The sequence below is a fragment of the Moschus berezovskii genome, chromosome 20 (assembly GCF_049115385.1).
Source record: "Moschus berezovskii isolate FMDL1 chromosome 20, NW_MosBer_1.0, whole genome shotgun sequence".
NCBI classification, from domain to species: Eukaryota; Metazoa; Chordata; class Mammalia; order Artiodactyla; family Moschidae; genus Moschus; species Moschus berezovskii.
Genome location: NC_142479.1, coordinates 19,422,883 through 19,435,279, shown reverse-complemented (window position 1 = coordinate 19,435,279; position 12,397 = coordinate 19,422,883). Strand labels below are relative to the sequence as shown.

General features: G+C 47.1%; 1 long non-coding RNA gene across 4 annotated transcripts; it reads right to left on the bottom strand.

Annotated features, from left to right (window-relative positions):
• Positions 1-653: 653 nt before the first annotated feature.
• On the bottom strand, positions 654-12,343 carry LOC148774631 (uncharacterized). 4 transcript variants are annotated; one of them, XR_016035602.1, is made up of 4 exons: positions 12,036-12,343; positions 2,500-3,624; positions 1,675-1,785; positions 654-1,107 (listed from the first exon to the last, which is right to left on the bottom strand). It is a non-coding gene; the product is annotated as an uncharacterized LOC148774631 (long non-coding RNA). The 4 variants fall into 4 exon arrangements; XR_016035601.1 differs by having other exon boundaries at positions 654-1,785; positions 2,500-2,671; positions 3,507-3,624; XR_016035600.1 differs by having other exon boundaries at positions 654-1,785.
• Between the last annotated feature and the right edge of the window lie 54 nt (positions 12,344-12,397).

Below are 12,397 nucleotides of genomic sequence, written 5' to 3'. Positions count from 1 at the left end.
ATAAGTCATATTAACTATTTTTAAATTCTCTGGGATTGCAACTCTCTGTCTATGTACTGCCTATGGGCTTTAAAGACCCTTTCCTGAAATTCCAAAGGATCTTCATTTGGTTTCTCTTTCACGTCCTGAACTTTATTAAGGCTTCTTTGTTTCGGTGTCCTTTGTCATAATCCCGCAAGAATGCCATGTCTACAGTGTTCAGCTTGTAGCCCAGCATTCCCATCCCAATTAGGATCTGCTGCTGGTACTGCAGTGCTTGCTGCAGCCTATACCAGGTTGCCAGGGGTTTCTGTGTGAAGCCATCAGCCTCCTCTCTAGCTTTATCCAGCGTCATTCTATTTTCTTCTGAAGTGAAGGGGGTATTTAATGAGTTTTGATTATCTGTCCAGGTTTGGTTGTGGGTTGCTCCCCCCCCAAAATTGAAAAGCTTTCCCATTTTCTTTGGATCATCTCTATAAGTTGTCATGTTGCTCTTCCAATTAAATTAATTGAAAGTTAATCTGGGTCCACTCCCCTTTTTCAACCCCATCAGCTGCCTAGTCTCAACATTTATACCCCTTCACCCAGTGGGGACTTGCCCTGATGGATCTTGCCCTACCTGAGTCTGGTAGCCCTAGTCACATTCAGTGCCCTAGTGAGCTTGAGAGGGGGAGACCATTCTTATTTCTCGACAGCCAGGCCTGAGGCTGTGGCTTAGATACTGGCAATGAAAGAGCAGCAACACCTTCACGTGGGGAAGGAGGAGCCACTGCAGTGTTCGGCTGGATCAACAGCAGTTCAAACAAGTTTCCTTAGAATCAAATGAAGCCAATTTATTTGCCTTCTTTTCCTATTGGACTATAAGATTACATCTTCTTTGCACAGGTTTATTTTGATACAATAACATGACTGTATATACGATGTTTCATACCATTTTTCTTCCCATTTACAAAATAAATCTAGTTGCAGAGTTATACTGTAATTTAAGGAGCCATTTTTAGGCCACGTTGCTCCTGAGTCTAAAGGATGTTATGACCATGCAGTGTTACAGAAGATTACTGCCATCTTTTTCTTTACCGTGGATTCGTAATCGAAAGTTGTTCAACTTGGAGAATACAGCCTAGAGGGCTGCAAGAGGAAGTCGGATTAGCACTTCTAGTTGAAACTGAAGGAGCTTTGCTTCTAGGTGGTAGCAGCAACAAAATCTTTCCAAGAGTTCTTGCTTATAGTCACCAAGAAGCTCAGTCTCCAATAGCCAATTCTTAACGGTTAAGACAATCAGACATAGACAAACAAGAACCAAACAACAAAACCAAGAACTAGAGCCCTGGTTCTATAGAATGCCGGGCCTTTAACTCAGATATGGATTGCCTCAGTAGCAGTAACCTTTTATGTTGTCTGCCAACAACCTGGCAGCTGGACCCCAACCCACATTTTGGTGACAGTTGCGAAAACAATCTAGACATAGGTGCGTTTCTTTAACAAAATTACTCTCCCAAAGAACGTCTTCCAAACCTCGAGACCCCCAAATCCCCAAACCATCTCTTTGCTACGAAGTAAAGCTAAGCACTGAAGGTCAGTGGCACTTTGCCAGGAAATCTAGGGGATGGCCCCTGGAACAGATGGACCAGGCAGCTGCTTTTGATACAGGCCAGGGGCCAGCAAACGACGGGCAGAATGTCTGTCTGGTCTTACCTTCTGGCTGGCTTGCCAAATGCTGGGCTGCAGAGGTTTGTAGCAAAGGGAGAGTTTATTTGCAAGGCAGCCAAGTGAGGGGATGAAAGAACAAATCTCCAGTCTGCCTTCCTGAAGACAAGAGACCCAGGGTATTTGTGGGATAACAAACAGAGAAGCGGGGCGGCGTGAGGTGTGGGGGAGCAGGGGGAAAGGTGCTACAGTGACCATGATTGTGAGCAGGTGTGACTAGCTCACAGGCTTCTGCATGTGCTAAGGGGGGACCTTCCAGGCCCCTGGTGTCAAAAGGTCACTGAGCTGACGCTCACACACGCCTAGTTGAAGGGTGGGAGGTCCTGCCCAGTCTTAACCAGCTTGGCTTGAATTAGACGCAGCTGACTCCAAGTTCCTGGAAAGTAACTTGAGCAAACATGATATTGCTTAGGCTACATATTATTGCTGAAGCTCCAATACTTTGGCCACCTGATACAAAGAGCTGACTCATTGGAAAAGACCCTGATGGTGGGAAGGACTGAGGGCAGGGGCAGGGCGACAGAGGATGAGATGGGTGGATGGCATCACCCACTCAATGGACAGGAGTCTGAGCAAGCTCCAGGAGATGGTAAAGGACAGGGAGGCCTGGCATGCTGCAGTCCATGGGGCCACAAAGAGTCGGACACGACTGAGTGACTGAACAACAAGGGTACATGTGCTTGGAGGGCATTGCAAGTCTTAAAACAATCTCAGTGAAGGCAGGTGAAATGAATTTAACCCATGGTTTCACTGGCAAGGGCTATAGGGTACAGTTGAAGGATTTAAGCAAGGAAAATAAGGTAATAAGTTTACCATTAAAAATGATGCTTGTAGCTGCGCTGTGGATTGAAGGACTGCTGCTGCTGCTGCTTTTAAGTCACTTCAGTTGTGTCCGACTCTGTGCGACCCCATAGTCGGCAGCCCACCAGGCTCCCCCATCCCTTGGATTCTCCAAGCAAGTAACATTGGGGTGGGTTGCCATTTCCTTCTCCAATGCATGAAAGTGAAAATTGAAAGTGAAGTCACTCAGTCATGTCCGACTCTTTGTGACCCCATAGACTGCAGCCTACCAGGCTCCTCTGTCCATGGGATTTTCCAAGCAAGAGTACTGGAGTGGGGTGCCATTGCCTTCTCTGATAGAAGGACTAGAGAGAAGCAAAGGTGACCCTGGGAGACCAATTAGAAGACTCTGTAGTTGGATGGGGGAGAGATGTGGGTGCCTGCGAATGGGTGGGAGGGGTGGGGAGGGAGAAGATCACTTCTATAAACATTTAGGTGGTAAAATCGAAACGGCTGGGTTTGGGGAGAAAGAGGAATCACAGCAGACTCCTGGGTTTTGAGTTTGTGCAAAGGAGTGGAAGGTGGAAGACAGGTGGATTTGGGGCAGAACAGATTCCCTGTTCAACTTGGACACGTTGAATGTGAGGTTCTGTTGAGACATCCAAGTGGGGAGGAACTGGTAGGGTCTGGAGTCCGGAGTGCAAGCAGATAGTGTTACAGACTGGGAGTCATCGGCCACATAGGTGGCATTTAAAGCCATGGAATGGATGAGGTCGCCCAGACAAGTAAGTAGGTCAGGGCTGGAACGGAGAAAGTGAATGGTGCTCAGGGAAGTGGAGGAGACTACATACAGTGAGGCAGGGCTCCCCTGCAGCTCCATCTGGCATTTGTCTGGGTAGCCAGTCTTCGGCGGCAAACCATTTTTGGTACTATTGCTTTGGAGGGCTTCCTGGTTGGCTCAGGGATAAAGACTGGGCGTGCAATGTAGGAGACATGGGTTTGATCCCCGGGTCAGGACAATCCCCTGGAGGAGGACCCACCTCACTTCCCATCCTTTCCGGGAATCCCATGACGAGGTGGTGCCTGGTGGGCTCTGGTCCATATGGTTCAGACAACAGTGGAAGTGACAGCACGTGTGCGTTCCTTTGGAAGAAATAGCTGTGAATAAACTCAACCACATGGTGAGAATTTACAGTCATTTCTTAATCTTCTTGGGGACCCGCCTAAATCTTGTTGGGATCTTAAAGTCATGAGTCCTTTGCCACTGCTTTGCTTTGCTGAAACTCTTCCCACCTGATCTCGTTGGAACAAAGGCCTCTCTTGGGAGCTCCTTCTGTCTCTTGTGGTACTTGCCCTAGGCGAGTGGGATTCTTGATCAAGGGAAGGCTGGAGAGGGGTTCCCCTCTCAGCTGGTGGCCTGTCTGACACCTGGGATCAACTCGTGGTAAAAGCTGCTTTGGGGGACGGGTACCTCTGGAAGGGCTGACCATTTAAACGCATGAGACAGCCCTTGCGTGTATGTTCTCTCTTTTTCTGCCTTTCCCAGTGCGTTTGATGTCCTCCGCTGGTGGTGTGGGAGATTACTTTTAGATGGATGGACACGTCATTGTGTGTGCTAAGTTGCTCGGTTGTGTCCAACTCTTTGAGACCCCATGGACTTCCCACCAGGCTCTTCTGTCCGTGGGGTTTTCCAGGCAAGAACGGGGTTGCCATTTACTTCTCCAGGGGATCTTATTAAATAAGATAAAATCACAGAGTGATCCATTTATTTTTCAATCCTGCTTATGGAAAGAAGAAAATCACAGGATGTTTAATTTCTTGGACGTAGACATTCTAGGAATCAGTGAACTAAAATGGACTGGAATGGGTGAATTTAACTCAGATGACCGTTATATCTACTACTGTGGGCAGGAATCCCTTAGAAGAAATGGAGTAGCCATCATGGTCAACAAAAGAGTCCGAAATGCAGTACTTCGATGCAATCTCAAAAACAACAGAATGATCTCTATTCATTTCCAAGGCAAACCATTCAATATTACGGTAATCCAAGCCTACATCCCAATCAGTAATGCTGAAGAAGCCGAAGTTGAACGGTTCTATGAAGACCTACAAGACCTTTTAGAACTAACACCCCCAAAAGATGTCCTTTTCATTATAGGGGACTGGAATGCAAAAGTAGGAAGTCAAGAAACACCTGGAGTAACAGGCAGATTTGGCCTTGGAGCACGAAATGAAGCAGGGCAAAGGCTAATAGAGTGTTGCCAAGAGAACGCACTGGTCATAGCAAACACCCTCTTCCAACAACACAAGAGAAGACTCTACACATGGACATCACCAGATGGTCAACACTGAAATCATATTGATTATATTCTTTGTAGCCAAAGATGGAGAAGCTCTATACAGTTAGCAAAAACAAGACCAGGAGCTGACTGTGGCTCAGATCATGAACTCCTTATTGCCAAATTCAGACTGAAATTGAAGAAAGTAGGGAAAACCACTAGACCATTCAGATATGACCTAAATCAAATCCCTTATGATTATACAGTGGAAGTAAGAAATAGATTTAAGGGACTAGATCTGATAGATAGAGTGCCTGATGAACTCTGGACGGAGGTTTGTGACACTGTACAGGAGAAAGGGATCAAGATCATCCCCATGGAAAAGAAATGCAAAAAAAGCAAAATGGCTGTCTGAGGAGGCCTTCCAAATAGCTATGAAAAGAAGAGAAGCAAAAAGCAAAGGAGAAAAGGAAAGATATAAACATCTGAATGCAGAGTTCCCAAGAATAGCAAGGAGAGATAAGAAAGCCTTCCTCAGCGATCAATGCAAAGAAATAGAGGAAAACAACAGAATAGGAAAGACAAGAGATCTCTTCAAGAAAATTAGAGATACCAAGGGAACATTTCATGCAAAGATGGGCTTGATAAAGGCCAGAAATGGTATGGACCTCCAGAAGCAGAAGATATTAAGAAGAGGTGGCAAGAATACACAGAAGAACTGTACAAAAAAGATCTTCACGACCAAGATAATCACGATGGTGTAATCACTGACCTAGAGCCAGACATCTTGGAATGTGAAGTCAAGTGGGCCTTAGAAAGCATCACTATGAACAAAGCTAGTGGAGGTGATGGAATTCCAGTGGAGCTATTTCAAATCCTGAAAGATGATGCTGTGAAAGTGCTGCACTCAATATGCCAGCAAATTTGGAAAACTCAGCAGGGGCCACAGGACTGGAAGAGGTCAGTCTTCATTCCAACCCCAAAGAAAGGCAATGCCAAAGAATGCTCAAACTACCGCACAATTGCACTCATCTCACACACTAGTAAAGTCATGCTCAAAATTCTCCAAGCTAGGTTTCAGCAATACATGAACCGTGAACTTCCAGATGTTCAAGCAGGTTTTAGAAAAGGCAGAGGAACCAGAGATCAAATAGCCAACATCCGCTGGATCATGGAAAAATCAAGAGAGTTCCAGAAAAACATCTATTTCTGCTTTATTGACTATGCCAAAGCCTGTGTGGATCACAATAAACTGGAAAATTCTGAAAGAGATGGGAATCCCAGACCACCTGACCTGCCTCTTGAGAAACCTGTATGCAGGTCAGGAAGCAACAGTTAGAACTGGACATGGAACAACAGACTGGTTCCAAATAGGAAAAGGAGTATGTCAAGGTTGTATATTGTCACCCTGCTTAAATAACTTCTATGCAGAGTACATTATGAGGAACGCTGGACTGGAAGAAGCACAAGCTGGAATCAAGATTGCTGGGAGAAATATCAATAATCTCAGATATGCAGATGACACTACCCTTATGGCAGAAAGTGAAGAGGAACTAAAAAGCCTCTTGATGAAAGTGAAAGAGGAGAGTGAAAAAGTTGGCTTGAAGCTCAACATTTAGAAAACAAAGATCATGGCATCTGGTCCCATCACTTCATGGGAAATAGATGGGGAAACAGTGTCAGACTTTATTTTTGGGGGCTCCAAAATCACTGCAGATGCTGATTGCAGCCATGAAATTAAAAGATGCTTACTCCTTGGAAGGAAAGTTATGACCAACCTAGATAGCATACTAAAAAGCAGAGACATTACTTTTCCAACCAAGGTCTGTCTAGTCAAGGCTATGGTTTTTCCAGTGGTCATGTATGGATGTGAGAGTTGGACTGTGAAGAAAGTTGATCCTCGAAGAATTGATGCTTTTGAACTGTGGTGCTGGAGAAGACTCTTGAAAATCCCTTGGACTACAAGCAGATCCAACCAGTCCCTTCTAAAGGAGATCAGTCCTTGGTGTTCATTGGAAGGACTGATGCTAAAGCTGAAGCTCCAATACTTTGGCCACCTCATGCGAAGAGTTGACTCACTGGAAAAGACTCTGATGCTGGGAGGGATTGGGGGCAGGAGGAGGAGAAGGGGATGACAGAGGATGAGACGGCTGGATGGTATCATCAACTCGATGGACATGAGTTTAAGTGAACTCCGGGAGCTGGTGATGGACAGGGAGGCCTGGCGTGCTGTGATTCATGGGGTCGCAAAGAGTTGGACTCGACTGAGAGACTGATCTGATCTGAACTGATCTGAATCTTTCCTTTTACCAAAAAATTGAGCAGACACGTGGGGCCAGACAGAACCTTCAGTCAACCCCGTTAGTTAGTGTCATTTGCTTTACTTTCATTGATTTTTATCCGCCTTCCCCCTTTCTATGGCCCACAATGCTGATTTATTTCCACAGTCATAGTGCTGGCAACCCACTCCAGTATTCTTGCCTGGAGAATCCCATGGACAGAAGAGCCTGATGGCCTACAGTGCATGGGGTTGTGAAGAGTTGGATACAACTGAACAATTAACTTTCAGCTAAGCTGGCTTATCCTGATTGTTGCAGTAACAATGTAAAACAAGCTGTGTGTGTGTGTGTGGCTGCCTGGGCTCTTCATTGCAGCGTGTGGATTTCCCTGGCTTTGGCATGCAGCAGGCAAGCTTACACCCCACTAAGATGTGAGATCTTAATTCCCTGACCAGGGATTAAACCCACATCGCCTGCACTGAAAGGCAGATTCCCAACCACCAGACCACCAGAGAATACGTGTATTTGAGTGATTTCACAGTTAGAACGACCGAAATAGCTAAATTGGGAGAGCCTTAGACTGAAGATCTAGAGGTCCCTGGTTCAATCCTGGGTTTCAGCAGTGTGTCTTTTTTTGGGCTTCCATCATAGCTTAGTCGGTAAAGAATCCACCTGCAATGCAGGAGACCCGGGTTTGATTCCTGGGTCGGGAAGATCCCTGGAGAAAGAAATGACTACCCACTCCATATTCTTGCCTGGAGAATCCCATGGACAGAGGAGCCTGCTGGGCTACAGTCCATGGGGTCGCAGAGAGTTGGACATGACTGAGCAATTAAACCACCACAGTTGGAACACAGTTATGACAAAATATCTGAAGGTGATAACTTACCTTCAAGATTTCTAGAACGATGGATGAGATTATAGGATTTTTTTTTTAAAGAGGCTGACCTAATTAGTGTGATGAGCTGTCCTAATTTTCCTGGGATTGTGTTTCTTGGATGTGGTACTTTCAGTTTTAGAACTGAGGAAGTCCCAGGGAAACTGAGATGAGTTGGTCAGCATGGTTTTAAGTGAAGCAAACTGATCATCTTCTCTCACTGGTCTTAATCAAAGTGGGGTGGTGGCTGGTGCACTCATCGGAGTCTCCAGAGGTTTGGGGTCCGATGAGGGAGTTTGGGGGTCTTTGTCAAACCTCCCCAACCCAAAGAAGTTTAACTCCCATCAGACAGATGAGGAAACTGGAGAGGAGACTGACAGATTTGTTCCCAGCTGCATGGGTTTTAAGTGGCAGATTGGAGAGTAGAACTACATCTGTCAGTTCTGGTCAGTTCCCTCCCCCCACCGCCGGATCCCCTAATCCTAAGGGAAATCAACCCTGAATATTCACTGGAAGGACTGATGCTGAAGCTGAAACTGCAATACTTTGGCCACCTGGTGTGAAGAACTGACTCACTGGAAAAGACCCTGATGCTGGGAAAGACTGAAGGCGGGAGGAGAAGGGGACGACAGAGGATAAAATGGTTGGATGGCATCACTGGCTCAGTGGACATGAATTTGAGTAAGCTCCAGGAGTTGGTGACGGACAGGGAAGCCTGGCGTGCTGCAGTGCAGGGGGTCCCAAAGAGTCGGACACAACTGAGCAACTGAACTGGATTCCCAGCTAGAGCTCTTTGCTCTATTCTGCCATTCCCTTACCAGCCTGTTTGCTTTCAGATGCCTCTGTAGTAACATTAATACAATGAAAAATTAGGTGGCATTTGTTAAGTGTGAGACACTGTCCTAAGAGCTTCCTATTAATGTACTATATTAACCAGCACTCTAGATCAAATTAATGTGCAGTATAATAAACATTAACATTATATAACATATCAATTATAATTGGAGAAGGAAATGGCAGGAAGGAACCTCCAATATTCTCGTTTGGAAAATTCCATGGACAGAGGAGCCTGGTGGGCTACAGTCCACGGGCTTGCAAGAGTTGGACATGACTTAGTGACTCAACCACCACCAATGCCATCAATTACTATATATATATAAATTATATAATTAATATTATACTATTATTATAATAAATTTTATAACATATAATATATATTTTGTAACAAATTATATATTAATTATATAATATAAAAATAATATTAATTGTTGATCTTCACAACAGTCCTGTGAGGCAGGTATTCTTATTATCCCCCTTTTAGCCATGAGGAGATAGAGGCATAGCCCAAGGTCATCAATTAGTACGTGGCAGGGGCAGGATTTAGAACCCAGGCTGTCTGGCTCAAGAGGCCACGAGAATAACTGCCAAGCTCCATCCTGCTCTGTGCTACTGTCCCTTATGAAAGCAGCCCATGGTGGGGAGATGGAGCCCAGAGGGTGGGTCACGTTTATGCGGAAAGGGTTTAGGTGTAGGCTTCATGAGAGCTGAGCTCGAATCTTGGTTCCAGCATTCACTTGGAATGCCTGGGCTGTGCTTTAATAGGATAATAATAAGAAGAATATCATATCTGTTTCTCATTTCTCTGCTAGGCCATCATAAAGATCACATACAAGTAAGTCTCTGGGACAGGATTCTGTGAAGAGTAAAGCACAAGACAGATATAGTTAGTCTTGGTAAAACAGAGGCATAAAGAGGTGCTTGTTAAAGGCATGGGAATGATGGAAAAGCTCAGTGTGGAAAGGCAGTGGGGAGGGCTTGGCAACCCACTCCAGTATTCTTGCTGGGAGCATCTCATGGACAGAGGAGCCTGGCGGGCTACAGTCCATGGGGTCACAAAGAGTCAGACACGACTGAAGTGACTTAGCACGTGTGCACAGGCCAAATACAAAAGTTTGGATTGAAAGTCTGGATGGTAAGAACCAGTCAGTATGTTGAATGGACAAATGAGTGATAAGACCTGGAATGAGAATGAGCGCACGCTGGGCAGGGCCTTGGCCTCTTGACTTCTCTGCGCCTCTTCTTCCTTCTCTCGCTTGCAGCGTGGAGAGGACTGGATGCGAGAGCCCGGGCCGAGGGATCAGCCCAGCGCCTGGCACCTGGGAATCCCTTGGTCAATATTACTATTATGATTAGTGGTGGAAACTGCTTTTTAAAGTGAGCCCACACTCGCCGCCTGGAAGGTGATTGTATTTCTCCGTCTCCACTGAGAGGCGGGGAACTGGTTGGTCAGGAGCTGGGAAGTCCTTGCTCTGATTTCAGGATCCCCGTGACCCTTCGAGACCCCTCACAGCCGTTCCTGGATCCCAGCCCCTCCTCCGCAGTTGAGGATCTTTCTGCCCATCCTTTACCAGCTTGCCACTTCAGGGAAGGGCTGCCAGATACAGGGATGAACTTTCCCCCGGATTCCTTGCTGCCTCCCTTCAGAAGCGAAATGCCGGTGCTAACAAACTGTCTTTCAAGCGACCAGAGGCCCAGACCGTGGGCTGCCGCCTGCTGGCCTGAGCGCTGGTTCCCCGTTCTGGGAGCAGCGGCAGGCGGTCCCAGCCGCCCCTCCCTCTCCCCTCCCCTCCGTGTTATCTATGGGGATTGGGAAACATTATCAAAACAGGCCCCATCTGTTCCTCAAGTCATGGAAGAATACTCGTGTGATAAATTTACAGGACGCTGGAAGACCCTCTAATTTTCTGGGAAATGACAAGGCCTCTGTGGCCACCTTGTGTAAAATTTCCTCTTTTATCCCCAAGTTACATGCCCTGGACTATTTACTTGGAGTCTGAGGGTATATTTACCATTCAGGCAACATCACAAGCCGTCAAAGAAATCTACTCAGAGTAGGATGTGTTGGGTGTCTTGCCTTTCTAAAAATGACACTCAGCTCTCTTTTTTATTTTTTTAATAAATCTTTTTAGGCGCTATGTTCACAGTGTAAACAGTTCAGGAAGGACGCGGGTAGGAAGTCAAAGTTCAAGTCAGGGCAGACGTCCTGAACAGAAACAAGACTCAATCCAACAGCTCTGCCAAGACAGAAGCTGGTTAGATACTGGATTCCCTCTGTGCGTTCTTCCTTTAGTGGGTTATTGCTCTATCGATCTGCTGCGGGAGCACCTTGAGTGTTTGAAGCCTGAGTGCGTCATTCAGAACCAGCCCTGGACAGCCACACCGAGGACAGGATTTGCCAGTAGCTGAAGGAATGCTTTGGGGGAGAGGTGGAAGGACATGGTTTTCCAAATTTAGAACTCACTCACATTTCGTGGGTTCTGACATTAATATTGAACTTGAACATAAAGTCCTGGCAAGATCCAATTTCCTGATTCAAAACAAGCTGCTCAGGGAGCCCACCAAGGTGCCTGGGAAGTACTCTGTCTCTTACAAGACAGCCCGTTTGAGGATTCAAGTGTGAAGGTGCCAGGACCATGTAGATCCAGTTTCCCTTACAATCCTTTTAGAGTGAAGCAGCTGTGGGGTATGCAGAGGAGCAGAAAGCACTGGAAAAAAGAGCTTCTGAAGTTTTGCGGACCTGAGGACATTTGAAAATTGGCTTGAACCCTTCTGCCAGGTCTGGACAGTCCACGAATCTTGCAGACTTTGTTTTTGGCCTGATGAGAGATCCTCAAGAGGAGCTGTTGGAGAACAGAGTAGGTGTGGCCTTCCCCCACCCCTGGGGACACAAGAACAGCCTCCCTGGGGCCCTGTTGCCTGTTTTTATCACAAGGCCTGTCCCCAGGAGTGGCTCTATCTGGTTTCATGCCCACTCCCTGCTGGGCTGGAAGGGACACTCCTGCTTTGCAGTGACTTTGGCCCTGAGCTTGAGGTTCCCACAGCCTCCAGGTTGGGACTGAGTGACCCTATATGTCTCAGCCCCTATAATTGTTTGGCCTTCTCTTACCAGCTTATCACCTTGGCTTCAGATCTCTCAGCAGCAGCTCTGCAAGCAGAGATTCAAGCCCACGGTCCTCAGCGGGCCCCCTGGCCCTCCTGGCCTCACTCTGCCGGCCTCTCTCCCCAGAGTCATCTTCAGCTCTGCACACCTGACGCTCCCGCCCTGCTGAGCCACTTTTGTCGCCTCTAACTCACCATGCCCTCTCTGGCTTCTCTGTCCTCGCCACTTGTCCTGCTTGAAATGTCCTCAGCTGATCTGTCTCTTCGAGGAGTTTTTCCCGGAACCCAGCCCTATCTGGGCACCTTGAACTTGCCGTGCTGCTGCGCGCCGCTTCCTGCATTGTCACCCTCCCTTCCTGTGAGTCGGAGCACTTCATCTTCACCAGGTTCCGGGGAGCCGGCCGTCCCGGGGACGTGTCAGGGTAGGGAGTGAGGACTGGATGATCCCCGCAGAGGCCCGTGCCGATCACTGGGCTTTGGGGAGTGGAGGGTTGCTGGGGGCAAACCAGTAAGATGGTGGGAGGCCGCAGCGTGTCAGCTCTACAGCGTCACCACGT